General features: G+C 36.3%; 1 protein-coding gene and 1 pseudogene across 1 annotated transcript in view; one reads left to right on the plus strand and one right to left on the minus strand.

The window, feature by feature from the left end:
- Window positions 1–21347, minus strand: part of SRBD1 (S1 RNA binding domain 1) — a 248375-nt gene that overhangs the window by 42423 nt on the left and 184605 nt on the right. The gene's annotated exons all lie outside the window — the stretch shown is intronic.
- On the plus strand, window positions 4620–7779 carry LOC105886788 (annotated as a pseudogene).

Consider the following 21347-nt stretch of genomic DNA (forward strand, 5'->3'; position numbering starts at 1 on the left):
TATGTACATCGTGGAATACTATGCAGCCATTAAGAAGGATGGAGACTTTACATCCTTCATGTTCACATGGATGGAGCTGGAGAATGTTCTCCTGAGCAAAGTATCACAAGAATGGAGGAAAAAGTATCCAATGTACACACCCCTATTATGAAACCAATTTATACATTTTATATGTAAGCTATAATCTAATAACAGCCTAAGAATAAGGGAAGGGGGGAGGGAGAAAGGAGGGAGGATTGGAGGGATCACTTCTGAGGTTTATTTTACAGAGGTACAAGTGAATCTTTCTAAGAGTAGAATGTGAACATTTTAAAACAATAACTGAGAAAATGACATGAAGGCTGTGTTAACCAGTTTGATGGAAGTATTTCGGATTGTGTGTGAAAACCCCACATTGTACCCCAGAAGTGCATTAATGTACATAGTTACCATTCAATAAAAAAATAAATAAATAAAATAAAATAAAATAAAATAAAATAAAAAATAAATAAACAAAAACAACCATCCACCCACCCCACCCCCCAAAAAACCAAGGGATACACTTGATGTCATTGGTAATTCTAAAATTAATGATCCTCTAGTTCCCAGTTATGGAACTATGGCTCATCATACTCCTCCTTTTCAAAATATCTCAAGGACATGAAGAAGACAATATAGTAATCATCAAGTATTATGATTACATTATTATTTAATAATAGCAGAAATTTTTCTTCAGCAGTACTTCTGTATTTCAGAGATACCTTAGTTGGTAACTATCCAGGCCACACAGCTAACAGTTTTGGATCTAATTTTAAAAATCTAATAATAAACAAAATCATGAAAAAGATCATAAAGTAAAACGTAAGACCTTACTATGAACCTGATTACTCATGAGACAGCTCGAAAAGCCAGCTCATTACTCACAGCCTCTAAGAAGCTACATGGTCTTTTTCTTTTTCTAAGTAGATGAGATACAGCAAAATGAAAAGGAGACTTTTAAAAATGAGAGGATAGGAGATAGGATAACAATGTAAAGGCAAGCACAATGATAACAACAACAACAAAAAATAACAGAGGGAAAAGACACAATTATAAACAAATTGGAAGAAAAGAATAATAGTTGGGGGCCATAAGAATAAGGGCAAACAAGTCTATACAGCACTTCGAAGCGCACCAGATAATAAGTATAGCTAAAAGAGTAGGCTATGGTCTCTGTGGCAGACAATCTTGGTTGCATATCCTACCTCTATTCTCCAACCTCCTTCTCCTCCTTTCAAACAGATGTCTGATTATGTTTCACGCATTTATCTAACTTCTGCAAGTCTGTATTTCTTGAGAAAGCTGTCCTGCCTCCAGCAGATAATACTGATTGATTTTTCATATTGTGGGTTGTGACCAATTAGTGGGTCATAAAATTAATCTAATGGCTTGCCAGAAGTATTAAAAAAAGAAAGAAAGAAAGAAACAGCACTGACCACACAGAACACACTGGACATAACCTCAACATGGAATGAATAGTACAAAAAACAAAGTAGCCAACTGAGACTATCACATGAGAGAAACAGCATGAATTAGGGAGGAACAGTATTTAGTTCACTAATATCGCATTTGATCTTCTGACACATTATGGTCAATTTGACCACTAACTGATGGAGAGGTTAAAAAGAGTAAATTTACAGAGTTATGAAGCAGGTACATTAGAGTTAAACATTTATTTATTTATTTTTATTTTTTTTGCAGTTTTTGGCCAGGGCTGGGTTTGAACCCACCACCTCCAGCATATGGGGCAGGCACCTTACTCCTTTGAGCCACAGGCACTGCCCCAGAAGTTAATCATTTATTAACAAGGTGCTAATTCTTTCAATCAAATTTAGTTACAAACTGTCAGTGTATTTTTCAGAAAGGATATTGAGTATAACATTTTCTCAAATTCCTGGAAAATGTAATATTTTAATTTTATTTATTTATTTAGGGTTTTTTTTTTTTTTTTTTTTTGCAGTTTTTGGCCAGGGCCAGGTTTGAACCTGCCACCTCCGGTATATGGGGCTGGTTCCCTACTCCTTTGAGCCACAGGCGCCACCCCGTAAATGTAATATTTTTTAATAGTGTTAGTACATGCTTCCCTTGAAATAAATAATTTTATACTTTGAAGTTAAACCTAGAGAGGCAAGCTCAACAACCACATTTGAAAGTTTTAATTGCAACAAATTTGAGAGAAAATGCTGACTTCAAATTAGCGATCTTAGATTTGATTCTAGCCACATTTTTAATAGAGAAGAATAATTATAAGACTTGAAAATAATTAATAAAAAGATTTTATAAATATATAAAATATGTAAAATGGTAAAAAAAAAAAAAAAAATGACAGATCCCAGATGTATTGTTGGTAAATTCTTGTAGATGGCAGCTCAAAAACTTCAAAATTAGGGCTGGATGTGGGTGTTCAGCACTTTGAGGGGTTAAAGTGAGAAGATTGTTTGAGGCCAGGATTTTGGGACCAAACTGGGCAACATAGTGAGACCTCATTTCTACAAAATATTAAAAAAAAAAAAATTAGCCAGGTATAGTAGTGCACGTCTGTAGTCCTGACTGGACTCAGGAGGCTAAGGTGAGAGGACTGCTTGAGCCCAGGAGTTCAAGGGGGCAGTGAGCTATGATTGGGTCACTATACTCCCACCTAGACAACAGAGACACTGTCTCTTAAAAAGCTAAATAAGAAAACAAAAAAACCTTCCAAATTAAAAAACAAACTGAACTCCTTCACCAAAAGGGCTAAAATGAAAAAGATGGAAAATATCAGGTATTGATATGGATGTGGAGCAACTGTATAGCTCAAAACATTATAATGAGAAATACATTTTAGGTCAGATATGCAAGGCAAGGCAGTTTTATGGAGGACTTATTTTATATGGTTTAAATACAACTTCACAAAAAAATAAACCAGATAAGTTTACACAATGCAAAAAATGCATTATTCTTAAATGTAAGTTAAACTAGATAAAATGTAAAGGAATACAAAATGGACAAATTTCTAGAAACATCAAAATGGACTAAACTGACTCAAAAAGTAATAGAAAATCTAAACAGATCCATTACAAGAGATTTAATCAGTAATCAAAAATCTCTCAACAAAGGAAGTTCAACAACAGATAGTTTCATTGGTGAATTCTACCAAACATGTTAAGAAGAATTAATGTCAATCTTTTCCAAACTCTTCCAGAAAATAAAAAGAGGCAATAGTTCCTAACTCATTCTTTGAGGTCAGCTACTACCCTGATACCAAAGCTAGACAAAAATACCAAAAAAAAAAAAAAATCCTACAGACAAATCTCTTAGGAATATTAGTGCAAAATCTCTCAACAAAATGCTAGGAAACCAAATCCAGCAGCACATTAAAAAGGATTATATAGGCTCGGCGCCTATAGCTCAACCGGCTAAGGCGCCAGCCACGTACACCTAAGGTGGCGGGTTCAAATCCCCAGCCCGGACCCGTCAAACAACAATGACGGCTGCAACCAAAAAATAGCCGGGCGTTGTGGCGGGCGCCTGTGGTCCCAGCTACTTGGGAGGCTGAGACAGGAGACTCGCTTGAGCCCAGGAGTTGGAGGTTGCTGTGAGCTATGCCACGGCACTCTACCCAGGGGGACAGCTTGAGGCTCTGTCTCAAAAAAAAAAAAAAAAGGATTATATACCATGACATACATATAACATTCAATATGTATGAATGTAAGAACTAGCCTTACATTTTTTTTAGCTGAAAACAATCCCTCTTGATAGTTTTAACTTTTAATATTAAAATAATGTCAAATTTAGAAAAAATATGCAAGAGTCGTACGAAAGCTGCCTGATAGCCTTTCCTCACATAAATACTTCAGTATGTATTTCCAAATAATAAAAACATTGTCTTACCCACAATATAATTATTATTATAAAATCAGGAAACTTATTGATGTAATTACACTATTTAACATACAGCCCCTACTCAGATTTCCTCAACTGTCCCAATTCTATTTTATAGCATTTGCTTTCCAATCCAGAATTCAAACCAGGATCATACACTGCATTTCATTGTCTTATCCTACTATTTCCTGGCCTTTTGGCTAAGATCAAGTTGTCTTACTTTTTCATATTCTGTGCTAGGTAGCTTCCAAGATGTTTCCCCATGATTCTCAAATCCTGATATTCATGTACTTGTGTAATTCTCTCCTATTGGTAAGTCTTTTTTGAATCAATTATTATTACTTACCACTCACTATAATTTATGTGAAAAAGTATATTGAATCTTGACTCAAATAAAATTTACCAAAACAGGCTCCGCACTGTACCATATATGCTCACAGAATTGTCCCTGTGTATTTCTGGACTGGAAAAAATTCATGAATATCCTACACCTATACATTAAATTAAATCTTTTCTAACTTTTCTGTTTGAGTATTTAAAAACTTACATCTAAATGTGTGTTATGATCAAAAGGTACGAAAAACAATAATCTATGCCAATCACAGTAGTCCCAATCCTATTTACTCAATTATGGCAAATGAAATACAAGGGTAACCTAAAAGGCACTTCAGAAAAAAGAATTCAAAACTCTTAGGTAGAGACCCTTATAAAGAGCTGGCCTTTTCTTCCTTTGATTAAGGATGACTCCTGGAACCAAGGTAAGCACTACATCATGCAATGGGACCAGAGGACTCACTGAGGATGGCAGGTGGCACACACTGAAAGACTGGTTTTCATGATACTCCTGAGCTTCTGAATTTGAGACTCACCCCTCCTCTGGGCTTCTTGTAACAAAATTTCTTTATTGTTGAATAAATAAAGAATGATAAATTTCCTTATTGTTCAAGCCAGTTTGAGTTGAGATTTCAGATGTTTTTCTAACTGATGCAGTTACTTTACTTAGGGGCTTCAAGTCAAGTGGGAATAAAGGCAATGAAAATAACAATAACCTTATTATCAAAGCCTGGAGAGTTTACTGTTAGGTGTTGTCACAAGGCTTTATAACAGCATCTCAATGCATCTTCACAATGGTCCAGAGAAATGTATACATAATGTTATGTAGCATCTTCATATATAACAAACCTAGCCCTGGTCAAAAAAACACACTGGAAAAAAATCCCCACAGAAATAGTACCAAAAACAACTATTTCACTGAAACACATTATAAGGAAAAAGGTCCATGATAATGAAGCATTAAAATATGCTTTTTAAATTCCTCTACCAGCTACTTAAGAGAAATTTCTGTGAGGTATATCTGGGGGAGGGAACATTGAACAGAATTCCACACTGCCTCCACAATAATGTCTTTGACATTAAAGCAGAGGTAGTCATTTTGCCATTCTAAAGACATTTTCTAAGCAACTATTATGTACCAGACACTGTGCACACTGTGCTAGATGTTGAAAGTATAGGGAAAAATCATTTACATTCCACGTCTTCAAGAAGCTCCATTTAGATTTGTTGAAAGCAGAGGTGTGACACAGCACCCTACTAGCAGCCACTGGTAAAGAGGTGAAAGGCCCCTCCACTGTGCTAATAATCCCTAAGGACTTGAGGCCAGGAAAAATGGACTGCTTCGTTTTTAAGCAGAAGTTACACAATTCTGAATTTTTGGGCAAGTTATTTGAATTGTATAAACAGTCCAAGTATAAACAGTTCAAGGAAATACTGTTTGAACCATTATATTTTTACTAAAATTCATGAAATTTTTAAAAAGGAATATAAGTGATCATTTATGCCAGTCAACTTTTTTGAGGTCAGAATCCACATTTTTATGGATCTATTCTACCACAAACTTCTTAAGAATTGTTCATCAAACTGCTGTTTTATTTTACTCTCAAGTACTAAAATTATCTCAGAATTATTTTTTTTAAGTCCTTCCAGATAAAACACTGGACTATAGCTTCTAGAGCAATAAAATTTCACTTTACATATCTCATATTAAACTTTGTTTATTCCTAAGTGGTTTTCTAGTGCAATATTCTTACTCAAAATTTTAAAATAAAAGGTTTAGTGATCATTACTCATATCCCTTCCTGCCCTTTACTACTGCCAAAATACAACTAGAAAACCAAAAATGAAAGAAAAACAAAAAGATTTATGGGTATAGGGTGTATTCTTGAAAAATCCAAAGAGAGTGGAGGTTAAGTTCATTAATCACAAAAATGATAACTGTGAGGTAATACATCTGTTGATTAGCTAGATTTAACAATTCCACAATGTACATGCAACACAAAACATCATGTTACACATGATAAATACATATCACATTATCTGTCAAGTTTAACAAAAAATAAATTAAAGCTTAAGCCATGGGGAAAATAAAGCTTTACAGGGACAATCTACCTAATTTCAGATAAAGCCAATTTATTTCTTCATCTCATACCTACTTTACTTTGATAGACACATAGTAATTTAAAAGAGTCATCCAGAGGAGTGTGTGTTGAATGACCCATGAAAGACAAAACTGATAGGAGAGTGGGAAACAATTTGAGAAGACACAATAGTATGTGCTTACGATGAGCACCTCCTCCAATTCTTCAAATCCAATAAACAGGGGATCTCTATATGCTTCCTCTGAAGACTAAGACAGTGTTCGTCATAGAAATAGCTTATTCTAGTTCTACTGATCACAGGTAATTATATATAATAGAATACATAATCTTGAAAAAAAGATGTGAAAAAAGACTTCTTCATAAAAACATTCTTTTTAAAACACTATAAACACTAGCAGAACTAGCAGTTTATTTCAAATGAATAAACTGTCATTTTGCCTAGAAGACTCTAGGGTTAAGATGGCAAAGAATATCAGCATTGGAAAGATTTTTCCAGATTCAGAAACATAAATTGAAGTGTGGCCAGTAGTCATGAGAGGGAATAAAACACAGGAAAAGAAGACTTTTTGGAAAACCTCCTCCTCTGATAAAACCTATGGAATGCTGAAGGCACCTTTATTGCTAACTCAGTATTTAAGCATCACGTTTATACGAAGGCATACTATTTAATAAACCAATTATTAAAGCCAACTTACAGAAAGGTCTTTAGGATAATGATTGTTTTATCTGTTCCCCACAAGACAAATGGAAACTAATTTTAAAAGCCCAACCTTCAATAGAAGAGGGCCATTGGCTGGGCCTGCATATGCCAGAGGGCTCCACCATGGCCACCAGCTTGTTGCTTTCCTAGTGCAGCACAGATTCCGCTCCAGTTTTTGGGCACTGCTCTGAGCAGTGTCACCCTATACATCAGAAACCTGGAGGGTAATAAGGGGAAGAAACAAAACAAGAAAGTGAAAGCAGAAAGAGGAATATGTGGTGGAAAAACTTGTCAACTACTGAGTGGTAAAGGACAAAAAGGAGTGTCCCCTAAAGTGAGAGGGTTACTCAGATGAGGACAACACATGGGAGCCAGGAGAGAACGGGATGGCCCTTACCTCACTGCTGAGTTTCTGCAGTCACAGAAAACAGTACATGAGACAGATAAATCAGAGGGAGGCAAATGCAAAGCTGATTCTGATCTGAAGGTGAGGGAGAGGAGAGCAAACCAAAGAAGGAGGAAGAGTCGGAAAAGCCACGAGGCTTTGCCCAGGGTTTGGAGCTGGAGCAGATTAGTGGGGCTACAGATTCCAATGGAGAACTCATGTTCCTGATGAAATGGAAAAACTCTCACCAGGTTGACCTGGTCCCTGCCAAGGAAATCAATGTCAAGTGCCCACAGGCTGTCATATCTTTCTATGTTGAAAGGCTGACATGGCATTCCTACCCTTCTGAAGATGATGATAAGAAATATGATAAGAATTAATTTTCCTGAAGTACCAGCCCCTGTCACATCTGACTATGGTTTTCAAATGGGGAGGGAAGGAATTTTACATGTCTTAACATACATAATAGAGGTGGCTTAAGATGATGTCCTTTGAAGAGCCAGTATAACTGTGCCCTGAAGCAGCCCAAAGTACTTTAAAGCTGTTCAAGCTGTATAGTTTGCACGCCCATCCCAGTGGAGGGGAAGGGGAATAAGTCTTTCAAGGCAACCCATTCTGCACGTTGCTGAGAAAAGCAAAAGGCCTTCTATGAAGGACAAAACTTGCAGAACTGGTGTGTGGGAGAGCAAAAACTGTAGATCTTCAAAGAGCATCTCCACAACTCACAGCCTTCTTCCCAATAATATTAACTCTGCATAGCATGTGTGTGGTTTTTGGCTATTACTAGTGTATTATTTGAGATGGGAGGAATAAGGTGGGAAAGAAGGGAGATGAGTAGGATCATTTGGTTAAAATATGGGGGCTGACTGGAAAAATGGAGAAATAATGAAAAAAACAGACAACTAATGATTTCCTTCTAGTCCATAATATTTTACCTTTTCAAAAAATGTCATTGGCACCATAAATGAGGACAGTGAGAGACTGTTTAAAAGCTATGAATGCCTGAAACCTATAAGCCAAGGTGTTCTCTGCCTGAACTTAACACTATTCCCCACGAAGGACTAAGCCAACTCATAAGTTACCAAAGCTACCATTTTAGAGATAGAAACTGATTGAGGAGGGAAGTCTTTTATTGGAGAAATTACATTAAGAGATCATTCCGTCTTAGAGGTGCTAATTCCTGAAATTAAACAAAATGACCCTTTTCCAATTATACAGTTACAAATACCAGTTTGTCCACCATGTACTGACTAAGGTATTGGGAAAGAGGGGATACAGGAAATGAGAGAGTAGGTAAGACAAGTTTTTGTTTTAAACTTTCAACTCTAAAACCCATTGGTAGCAAGGTTCAGTCACTGAAAGCACAAATTTCATTGCAACAGTCTAAGAGCTGAATGATTCTAAAAGTTCTGGTCTCAGAAGAAGATTAAACTTTCACACTGGGGCAGTGGTTCACAGTAAAACACAACAAACAAAAGCATTTTTTTTTGGCAGTTTTTGGCCGGGGCTGGGTTTGAACCTGCCACCTCTGGTATATGGGGCCAGCACACTACTCCTTTGGGCCACAGACACTGCCCCAAAGCATTTTTTTTTTTAATCCTAAGAATGTTCTGTCTTAAATCACATCATCTAGACTTGCCAACTAGAGCTACATTGTTAAATCTTTTTAGGCATGAGTTAGATTTCTGTGACAACTTTGTTTAAATGTAGACATCATACCACCCTGTCTGTTTTTGTCTTAATAAAACTAAAGATTAAAAAAAAAAAAAGAAGAAGAAGAAGAAGAAAGAAAACCAACCTTCGAGGTCTTACATAGCCCTACTCTAAGGCATGGATCTTCTAAGATATCGAATGAGTGGCCAGAGTTGTTCTGGGAGGTCTCCTCATTCTGGATGGCCAGAATTCCTATTTTCCCAGGGCACTATGTAATTTCTGGAATGTCCACTCAGTTCACAACTCTCTAGCCACTTTTCTGCGCCAGGCCTCGTGGAGTCTTGTCCTACATACGTGCACCTTAATACACGGTACTTGATTTTAGACATTAGACAATAGGCAGTGCTGAATAATGACCCTAGAGAGAGGTGAACCAAAGGATGCACCTCACAGCTGCCCAGCTTTCTGTCTGAGAATAGTTTCTAGACTGTGGCACAAGGAGGTGACACAGGGTAGAGCATACTAATCTTACTGAGCTGGGGAAGCAGAGCCTGAAGGTCAGGACTGCTGAGGCATACAGAAATTTAAGAGCATGATACCAGAATGAATGGCTCAATGAAGAGCAGAAGTCCAAAAATTTGTATAGGAGACATGCAAGTATTAGCTAGATACTAACCTGCCTATACCCAGGGCCCAAAGACAAGACAATGCAGGCCAGGGAAAAAACGGCTGCCTGGAAGTTGTTGGCTACAGAGACTCCTCAGATTATACAGAGCTGGGAGACATAGTATGTCCTCCTATTCATAGTGATAAGACCTTGGTGAACATACCAGATACTCTGTTGATACCCAGAATGGGGTAAAGTGGGCCATTCTAGTCCCAGAATAAAAGGCCTATTCAATACCTATACTAACAAAATTCAATACCTATACTAACAAAATTTTAAAAATCAATCCTAAATCAGATGAGTTCACTAGTGAATTCTACCAAACACTTAAGGAAGAAATAATTCTAATTCCTTATAATCTCTTCTTAGAAACAGAAGCAGAGAAAATGTTCCCTAACTCATTCTATAAAGGCAATATTACTCTAATGCCAATACCAAAAACATTATGAGAAAATGTCAGACCAGTATCTCTCATGAACATAGATTAAACAATCCTCCACAAAACACCAGCAAATCAAATTTAACAATCTATAAAAAGAACTATATACCATGGCTAACTATGATTTATTCCAGGTATGCAAGTCTGGTTCAACATTCAACAATCAGTTGATTGAATCAATCACATTAACAATCTAAAGAAGGAAAAAAAAATCACATAATCCTATAAATAGCTGCGGAAAAAACATTTGACAAAATCCAACATCTATTCACATAAAAACTATCAGCAAACCAAGAATAGAATCAACTTGATTAAGAACATCTATAAAAAAAACCTACAGCTAACATAATATTTAATGGTAATAATCTAGATTTCCCACTAAGATAATGAACAAGGCAAGAATGTCCCCTCTCACCACCACTTAACATCATATTGAAAACAGTAGCTAATGCAGTAAGACAAGGAAATAAAAGTTATACAGATTGGGAGGAAAGCAGTAAAAGTGCCTTTGTTCACAACTGATACAATCATCTATGTGGAAAATGCAAAAGATCAGCCAAAAAATTCCTGGAATTATTGATTATAGCAAGGAAACATGGCTAATATACTAAAACTATTCTCCTATATACCAGCAATAAACAAGTGGTATTTGAAATTGAAAACACATTAATATTTATATTAGTATCTCCAAAAATAAAAAAATAAACTTAGGTATAGATCTAATAAAATATGCATAAGATCTATATGAAGAAAACTAAAACCTCTGGTGAAAGAAATAAAAGAACCATATAAGAGGCAAGATATTCTATGTTCATGGATAGGATGACTCAATATTGTCACAATCATGAGCAATAGATTCAACCTAATCAAAATTGCAGCTAGTTATTTTAGGGATATTCACAAACTGATTCTATAGTTTATATGGAGAGGTAAAATCCCAGAACAGCCGAAACAATATTGAAGGAGAAGGACAAAGTTAGAAGATGGACACTACCTGACTTTAAGACATACTATAAAGCAACAGTAATCAATATAGTACGGTCCTGGTAGGGGGGAATAAAAGACAAGTAGAAAAAGAGAACATTATAGAGAGACCCAAAAGACCCATGTAAATATAGTTAACTGATCTTTGACAAAATAGTGAAGGCAATACAATGGAGAAAAGATACCTTTTCAACAGATGGTTCTGGAACAGCTAGGACATCAATATTCAAAAGAAAAGTTAATCTAGACACTGATCTTTCACATCTTTCACAAAATTAATTCAAAATGAATTAATATAAAAAACAAAACCTTACAATTTTTAGACAACAACATAGGAAAAACTCTAAATGACTTTGGGAATGGCAATGACTTTTTAGATATAAAAACTAAAGGCATAATCATGACAGAAATAATTGATATACTGGACTTTTAAGTTAAAATTAAAAACTTTTTCACTGTCAAGAGAATGAGATAGAAAGCCACAGAGTGTTAAATAAAAGATGTATTTGATAAAGGACTGTTATCCAAAATATACATGGAACTCTTAAAGTTCACCAATGGGAAAACAAACAAATTATTTTAAAAATGGGACAAAGATATAGATATACAGATGGTGAGAAGGTATACAGCAAATCAGCACATGGCATGTAATAACAGCATATGTCATTAGGAAGTTACATATTAAAACATTAATTAGATACCACTACATATCTATTAGAATAGTGAAAATCCAAACCACTGTCACCAACAAATGTTAGTAAGGATGGCAGGAATTCTAATTCCTTGTTGCGTAAAATGCAAAATGATATAATCATTTGGGAAGACAATTTGGCAGTTTAAATTAAAAATATATATATATATATATATATACACACACACACACATATACATATATACAAACACTCTTAAAACATCATTCAATATATGCTACTTGATATTTGCCCAAATGAGTTGAAAACTTATTTCTGCACCAAAAAATCTTTGTACAGTTTTATCCATAGTTTCAAAGACTTAAAGCAAACAAGATGCCTTTCAATAGACAAATGGATAAATTGTTTATTGAACACCCAGATAAATGAAATATTATTTAACACTAAAACAAAATGAACTATCAAAAGATGAAAGACATAAATGAATAGTCAATTCACATTACTAAGTAAAAACAGGCAATCTGAAAAAGCTACATATTGTATGATTCCAACTCTCTCACACTCTGGAAAAGGCACACTACTGGGAGAGGAAAAAAAGCAGTAGTTAGTAGGAGTTACAGGGGAGGGAGGGAAGGATGAATAGGCATAACACTAGGAATTTTGTGTAAACTAATATGTATAATATAATAGTGGATACAGGTTATTATACATTTGTCCAAATTCACAGAATGTATAACATTACACTCTAATGTAAGCTATGGACTTTGGGTGATAATAATGTGTCAATATAGGTTCATTAATTATAACAAAGATACCACAGGTGTAGGATGAGGATGCTGATATTATGGGAGACTGCATATGTAAGGTGGAAGAGGTATATGGAAGCTCTCTATATTCTGCTCAAATTTGTTGTGAACCTAAAAATGCTTTAAAAATAAGTCTTGAAAAATATGCCTGTGGGATTTAATCTGATCTGACAGTTACCATGCAATTAAAAAATAGACATATAGGACCTTGAAAGCTTGTTTGGAGGTTCTAGCAGGGGAACGCTACTCGTATACCCTTGACCGAAGAAGGGTCCTCCTCTATCGGGGAAGGTCATCCTCTTTGACCAAGCGCGCAGCCTCGGAAGGGATGCACATGGAGTGGTGAGGGAGGAAGGGGACACCCGCCTAGCCATCCAGATCAGCTGAATCAACCCTGGCAATCAATGGAGTGACAGATGTCGCAGCCAGATCGCCCTCACATCCAAAAAATAGACATATAGAGCCGGGCATGGTGGCTGACGCCTATAGTTCCACCACTCTGGGAGGCAGAGGTGGGTGGATCGCTGGAGCTTAGGAGTTTGAGACCAGCCTGAGCAAAAGTGAGACCTCGTTTCTACTAAAAATGAAAAGAACTGAGGCAAGAGGATCACTTAAGTTCAAGAGTTTAAGGTCACTATGAGTTACAACGCCACAGCACTCTACCGAAGGCAATAAAGTAAAACTCTGTCTCAACCCCCCCCGCCCGCCAAAAACAAAAAAAACAAACATAAAGAAGCATGCATACATGACCCATACAGAATAACAGGGGATAACCACTCAACAGAAACCAACCCAGGATGACCTAGATGTTGAAAATAGCACAGAAGAATTTAAAGTAGCACCAGGACTTAAAGGAAAATATAGCCACAAATGAATAGATGATAAATAGTAGTATAGAAATGAAAACTATAATAAATAACCAAGGAATTAAGAAATACAGTACCTGAAGTGAAACATTTGTTAGATGGGCTTAACAGCAGACTGGAGGAGAAGAAAAAAAAATCAGTGAACATCAACAGAGATAAGCAGAAATTATCCTATCTGGAAAAAAGAGACATTTTTTAAAAAGGGGAAAGGAGAACAAGAGTATTTTAGTGGCCTGTGAGACAAGACCAAAATGTGTAAACATGTGTAATCGGAGACCTGATGGGAGAAGAGAGAAGAGGGAAGATAAATATTTGATGCGGTATCAAAACCTTCCCAAATTTATTTTAAAAAAGTATAGATCCAAGAAACTCAGTGAACACCAAGAAGAATAAAAACAAAGAAAACTATAGTCAGGTATAGTATATTTAGAAGGCTAGAAAAGAAAGATAAAGAGAAAATCATAAAAGCCGCTAGAGAGAAAGTACACATCATACACATAAATGGAAGAACAACATAATGGCTAACATTTTATCAGGAACACAACGGCCAGGAGACAATAAAAGGACATCTTCCCACACCTCCTATCAACCTCAAAGTCTATATCTTTCAAAGATAAAGAAAAAATAAATGGCATTGTTAGATAAATAAGAACTCATCGCCAAGAGACCTATAAAATATGTTTATGGGGATGTTGTAGGCTAAAGAAAACTGACACCAGATGGAAAATATGTGGTAAATATAAAATAGTGTATGTGTATATGTGTGTTCTAATTTTACTTAAAAGACATATGACCATGCAAAGAAAACTTTACAATGTTGTATTTTTGGACTTTTACATATATACAGGGTGTCAATAAAGTTCTGGTATAATTTACTATGTTAAACTATTTTAAATTGCACATGATTTGTATGTCCACCCTGTATGTGAAAAAATAGCACAAAAAAGGAACATGGTGAGGTGGTATAATAACAGACACTGTAGATGATGAAAAGGTAAGAATATTTATTGTAATTCTTAGAGTAACCAATAAAAAATGAAGAAGTAGTACAGGTAAAGTCAATAGAATTAAAATGAAAAACTAAAAATCATTTGATTTTCTGCCAAAATATGGCAGAAAAAATATGGAACCAAAAAGCAGATAGGACAAATAGAAAGCAAATAAAATTGTAGACCTTAACTATATCAATACTTATGTTAAGTGTCAGAGAACTACCTGCTCTAGGTAAGAAGCAAAAATTGTCAATATAGACTATATCACTTAAAATCTTTGCATTTTTCTGTATGTAGATTATATCTAAAAAGAACTGTAAGTAGGGCAGCACCTGTAGCTCAAGGAGTAGGGCACTGATCCCATATGCTGGAGGTGGTGGGTTCCAACCCAGCTCCAGTCAAAAACTGCAAAAAAAAGAACTGTAAGCAAATAAAAAATGTCAGTAGACCACATAGAGTTAATGAAAAAGATCATGTAGTTAGGTAACACAAGCTTGCTAAATTAGCTTCTTGTTGTTTTCTAATTCCATAATTATCAACATTAGGTCTTGATCTTGCCTTAAGAAGTTTCTGGTGATGATTGAAAAATTTTTAAACGCAATGTGTAAATTTTTTATGAATCATGAAACTAAGAAATGAGTCTTTTCATACAGTATCATAAACACAAAACTATCATGTTTCAATTATAATCTAGTAAGTCTTTCATTCTATCTTCTGGTAAGTGTTCTTATGGCCCCAAGTGGACACAGGCTGATATGGTAGAGGAAAAACAGGGGCAATTCTGGCTAAGTAAAGGTCTATAAATCCTAAATTCTTACCTTGCCCACATACTTTTCCAAACCAATGCCTCGTACTCTTCTAACTTATCATAAACAAAGAAAACATTAACATATCTGAACTGGACCACACCCATCTTCTCCATGTGTGGTCACTGGGATAAAACATAATCCTGGCTCATGACATATGCATGAACAAATGCACACCAATTAGCTATACATTTTGACCTGACATAATACAAAGTAGTCAACATTTCCACTGTAAATCCCTATTTTTAGAGATTTATAGCTTAGTCATAAAATGGACTTTAGAAAAATTTAGGGTGCAAAGATTCAGCCACAAAAAGAATTTTCCCTTCTAATAAATTAAAAGTAAAACAGTATGTAGAAATCTGATCTGAAACTTATGTGTGTGTGCACACATGTGAGAGAGAAACACAGAAGAAGGCAGGCATCTTCCTCATGCACAGAAAATTTGACAGCTTAGTGTCTATAAATTGTTTGAGGGAGCACAGAGTATAGACAGAGGAGATATTAATGCAAAGCAATAAAGGTTTTTCTTCCCAAAATGTAGAAACAATATTTCCAATAATAAGTTTTAAAGATGCATCTTCTCTCCCCAAATACACAGTGCATGCAACACAGAGTGTATGCACACAGCAAGGTATGGATTGACTTTCAGGCCATTATTATTACAGACAGTAACCTTTCCCAATTAGACCTGAAGCTGACACTGCTGGCACAGGATCCACATTAATGCATTTTTACAGAGACAGACATTAAAATGGAAATGTTTACATGTCCAGCCTCTCATATGACCGTGACAATAAATCACCCAGGAGCACCATGTGATGTGTAACAATCATGCCACACTACTTTCCTATAGCAGAGGGACTAAAGACTAGGCCTTAAAACTCTGCCTACCATTCCACTCCTATCCATATTTCCTATTTCATTTTCACTTTTATCCTTAGTATTCAACCTCTGATACACACAGTGTGTATATATGTAAGTAAATAAATGTGTTTTGTCATTGCTATATCCAGCTACACAGTAGGTGCTCTATCCTATTACTGTTTTCTCTCTCTCTCTTTTTTTTTCTTTGAGACAGTCTAGCTCTGTTGCCCAGGATAGTGCTGTGGCATAAGCCTAGCTCACAGAACCTCAAACTCCTGGGTTTAAGCGATCCTCCTGCCTCAGTCCTCAGCCTCAGAGTAGCTAGGACAAGAATTATAGGCATGGGCCACTGCACCCAGCCCCTACTACTGTTTTAATCTGCTCCTAGACTACAAATTTACTTGAGGATCTTTTGTGCATTTACTGTCCACTTAGACCTTTCTTTGTATTCCCATTTCCTAAAACCACGCTTCTTAGCACATGGAAGCTATTCAGTAAATTAGATAAAGAAAGGAATAGTCAGGAGCAAATTTCTGGCAGTTTAGCTTTGGGTTTTTCTGGCTGAAGCTGAGAGAAAAAGTTGCCCCAAAATAAAGGGAGATAAAGGTGAGACAGCATTACTTAAGAATATTTCAGCAGCACACTCTAAATTCATATTATAGAAAAATGTTTTTTAGCAGGTGTCAATCAATACCAATATCAGAAGAAGAAACTGTATGTGCCCTTTTTAAAAAATTGATTGACTAATAGAAACAGAGTCTCCCACTATTGCCCACGCACAATCACAGTTCACTGCAACCTCCTGGGCTCATGTAATCTCTTTACCTTAGCCTCTTGAGTGTCTGGGATGACAAGTACATGCCACCATAATTGGCTAATATTTTTATAATTTATTTATTATTATTTTTAACAGAGACAAGGTTTCACTATGTTGCTCAGTCTGGTCTCAAATACTTGGGCTCTAGTGATCCTTCTGTCTCAGCTTCCCAAAGTACTGGGAATATAGACGTCAGTCACCATGCCCCACCAGAATAAGAAATTTTAAAGTGAAATAGTGAAATCTAAGATGACCTAACATAAAATGTTAAGACTGATGACCATGGTCCTCCCACGCCAAGCTGCCAAATTCTTATGCAAATAGTTTCTGGGTGGTTTCTAAGTCAATAATGAGTTCCTGTTAACTCACGCCTAAGTCAAACTAATCTCCAATGCTTCTAATTAGAAATGCTTAATTAACTTTCTTTTTCTGGGAAACCAAAATTTAAGCTTCTGTCATTATAAACAAGACCTAGTCACACAATAAATAGAAACTGGGAGACTGGAAAGAAGATTGCAAAGAAACACTAGTAAGAAAGTGTCCTGACCTGCCAGTTCCCAGTTTCAAACCTGTGAAACTCATTTATGGAACAATGTTTACCACAGACAGGGTCTCTCTCTTATAACTGATATGATTACCAAGTCGCTAAGCACCTTTAGTAAGCATCTCTGCCAGAAAGGTATACCTTGGTACAAGTACATACCTTGATACAATTAATAAGATTGGAGAAAGTTTTCTTTATGTGAAAATGTTGCGTTTAGGCACAATAATTTCTTTAAGGTTCAGCATAGTAGAATTCATTTTCCTGAAATACCTCTGTGGATTAAGATGGGATTAAGCAAAAATTATACCTCTTGGACGCACAGAGTAACTGGGTCGTGAACAGGAGCTATGTCATTACAGTTAAAGAAAATACAAATTGAAGAGTTCTAGAATGTAATATAGAAAAGGGATACGGATGTTACTAACTCTTCACCAAGGAAAGAATCCCAAGGCATAGGAACCAAAGACTAGTCCTTAAAGAAACAGCTGTGTGGTCAATATAGGGACTTATAATTCTTCATGTCATTCATTTTCAACCTATTGAGGGAAATATTCTAGAGTAAATCTCAGTTTAGAACTGATAATTTATTTTAAACAAGTTTGGACTTTAAAGTGAATCAGCAACTTATTTCCACTTTAGTTTGAATGCTTTTTTCCTAACATCATGAAGAAAAAGGGGAAAGGCAGTCTAACCACTTTATGTGCCTCTCTTTTATAACATTCTAACAAAACTTTGTTACTTCTCCTGAGGCAGAAATGTCTTTGGTTCATTAGAGTAGGTTTATAATAAATACTCCTATTTTGAATGGCAAGAGGTAGGAAAAAGCTACAATGCTCATGAAAATGAAATGAGGGCAATGCAATGGGGCCATAATGGAAAAGGGGAAAGGTGCTAAGAAATAAGCCTACAGAGTAGTCAAGGCTCATAAAGATCTCCATGGCAAGGAGCTTGAATTTTATTTCAACTACAGTAGAACAGATGGGATCTGACAGACATTTAAAATTAAAATTACACTCTAGAAAATAAAAGAAGACAAAAAATGGAAACAAGGAATCCTCATAAGAGACTTTCTCCAAGAGGGAGATGACAGTTGTCTAGTGTTTGGTGGCTGGGAGTAGAAAGAAGTGGATGGAGTTAATATTAGGGGATGATGTAGCAAAAGGACAGATGAAGGATTTTAACAAAGAGAAGTTTCTAATAAAATTTTCACTTTACCAAATGACAATGTCATTACTAGGAAAGGATGGGAAAGAAAGTGTGTGGTTTTAATTTTAAATTTTGGCAGGAGAAGGGTTAGTAAGGAAAGGTCAAGAGTTCTTTTATAGACATGTTAAGTTTGAGAAGCCTATTAGGCTTCCAGATTGAAAGGTCAAGTCTGGCAGGTGTATATATGGAGCTTGGTGTTCAGGAGAGAGGTCTCTGGAAAAGCATTTGAAGTACAAGTTATCTGGCATTCAGGTGGGAGAAACATTGTAAGCATTTAAAACCACAAAGGATAGAAGTGGAAATGTGCATATTGTAAGTTAAAAAAAAAATAAAGAATACAACCCTTTTGCAATTGTCATAAACAAATAATTTTGAAATTCATCTGAAAAAGGGAGGTTGTGATAACGATCCATTAGTTTTTTAAGTGGCCTTCAGAATCCTTCTTGGGCATTTCTAGTAATTTTCATTAGATGAGATCTTAATGTTTAACAACAGGTACTCGTTAAGTAAATGACAGTGACAGGGCTAAATTTCCAGGCCAGAATTCATAATCTGGTGCAGCTGTTTTTCATAGGAAAGGGCAAAATATAATATGTTTCAGAAAATCTATCTCAAATTGTCAAAAGACTTCAGTATCTCTACTTAAGAAAATCCATATTTTATAACAGGCATCCTCAAACTGTGGCCCGCCTAGGACATGTATCCGGCCTGCCGGTGTTTTTGCCGCCACTGCCTGTCCTGCTTAGCAGCTGACTCATCCAGGGGCTGCAGTCTGTCCCTCCAACAGTCTGAGGGACAATGAACTGGCCCCCTGTTTTACAATAAGAATACCAGAAAGTATGTATATTGTACCAGTTACTAGTAGATGTCTGTAAAACAGACATTTTACAACACTAACCTAATTCATCTTCACAATGCTATAGAGTGAAAACTATTATTATCTCAACTTACGGCACAGATAGATTGCCCAAAATCATAGTGCCAGAGTGTAGCTGAAAACAGAGGGACCACCTCTTGAGCCCAGATTTGAAATACTATTGTCCTACCAATCCCCTCCTCCCACCCCATTTTTCTTAAGTAAAATAGTGCCACTTGATTGAGCAATGAAATTTCTAGCTTGGTTGCTTGGGTTGCAAAGAAAACCCATTGACTTTAGCTGTTTTATTAAGTGGTATAATATTAACTACGGAGGTTAAGACTTAAGTATGAATATGGAAGAGTCAGAGGCAAAGGAACTCAATTGTCTTCAACTGCAGTTTTCTCTTTCACCTTCTGGGTAAGTATGTGCCTTGATGACACTGCAATTTTTAAACAATTGCATTAAAATGGCAAAAGCAAAGATTTTATGTTTACCTCCTCCTTTTTGTTGGTAAATAGTATAGGAATAAAGAATAATGTCCAAAGTTCTTCTTTTATAATCTCAAAATTTTAGGATTAGAAAGGTTTATGAAAGATCGCATAACATGTATAATAATTCAATTCACAGATCAGAAAAATCTAAGCAGAGGAAACACTGGATCACATGATTAAAGCATCCTTGTTGTTATACTTTCCACAACAAAGAAACACAACTTGAGGGCGGCACCTGTGGCTCAAAAGAAGTAGGGCACCGGCCCCATATGCCGGGGGTGGTGGGTTCAAACCTAGTCCTGGCCAAAAAGTGCAAAAAAAAAAAAAAAAAAAAAAAAGTGAGAAACACACTTGAGCACCTCATCTGGATTTTTTATAGCTACAATTCAAAAGACAATAAAGTTGCCTTTATTCACTAACCACCTGAGGACACACAAAAAGGCAAAGTTTAAAAATTAGTAACTGGGCTCGGCACCTGTGGCTCAAGCGGCTAGGGCGCCAGCCACATACACTTAAGGTGGCGGGTTGGAGTCCCCAGCCCAGGCCCGCCAAGCAACAATGATGGCTGCAACCAAAAAATGGCCAGGCGCTGTGGCAGGCACCTGTGGTCCCAGCTACTTGGGAAGCTGAGGCAGGAAACCCGCTTGAGCCCAGGAGTTGGAGGTTGCTGTGAGCGTGATGCCATGGCACTCTACCCAGGAGGATAGCTTGAGGCTCTGTCTCAAAAAAAAAAAAAAAAAAATTAGTAACTGAAATATAGCATGAAGTACAATGGTCCCCAAATGCCAGTTCATGACAAAGTTTTCAAGGTCAGTTGCAAAATGAGGAAAAGAACAATGTGGTTAAGTTTTTCAACAAGACAAATACATTCTGTTTAAGCAACTGCTCTTAACTGTGTAATTATGACATTCCCATTATTTTGATGCTAAAATAATCCTTTCTCTTTTCCTTGTCTAGAACAAAGAAAAACTTTAGAAACATGTCAGTACTCCATAACCCCACTACATTAGTAATCTACAGCTGTGTAACAAATTACCCCAAAGCCTAGCTGCCTAAAACAAACATTTATTATCACACACAGTTTCTGAAGGGCAAGAATCCAGGAGCAGCTTAGCTGTGTCATGCTGGCTTTCCCGAGGGTCTCCCATGAAGACGTAGTCCAGATGTTGTCTGGGGCTGCAGTCAGAAGGCCTGAGTAAGTTGAAAAATCTGTTTCTAAGATGGCTCTCCTGCAATTGTTGGCAGAAGGACTGAGTTCCTCACATCCTGTGGGCCAGAGGTCTCTTTGTGGAGACCATATT

Source organism: Otolemur garnettii, unplaced genomic scaffold (assembly GCF_000181295.1).
Source record: "Otolemur garnettii isolate 467f Iridium unplaced genomic scaffold, OtoGar3 scaffold00024, whole genome shotgun sequence".
Taxonomy (NCBI): domain Eukaryota; kingdom Metazoa; phylum Chordata; class Mammalia; order Primates; family Galagidae; genus Otolemur; species Otolemur garnettii.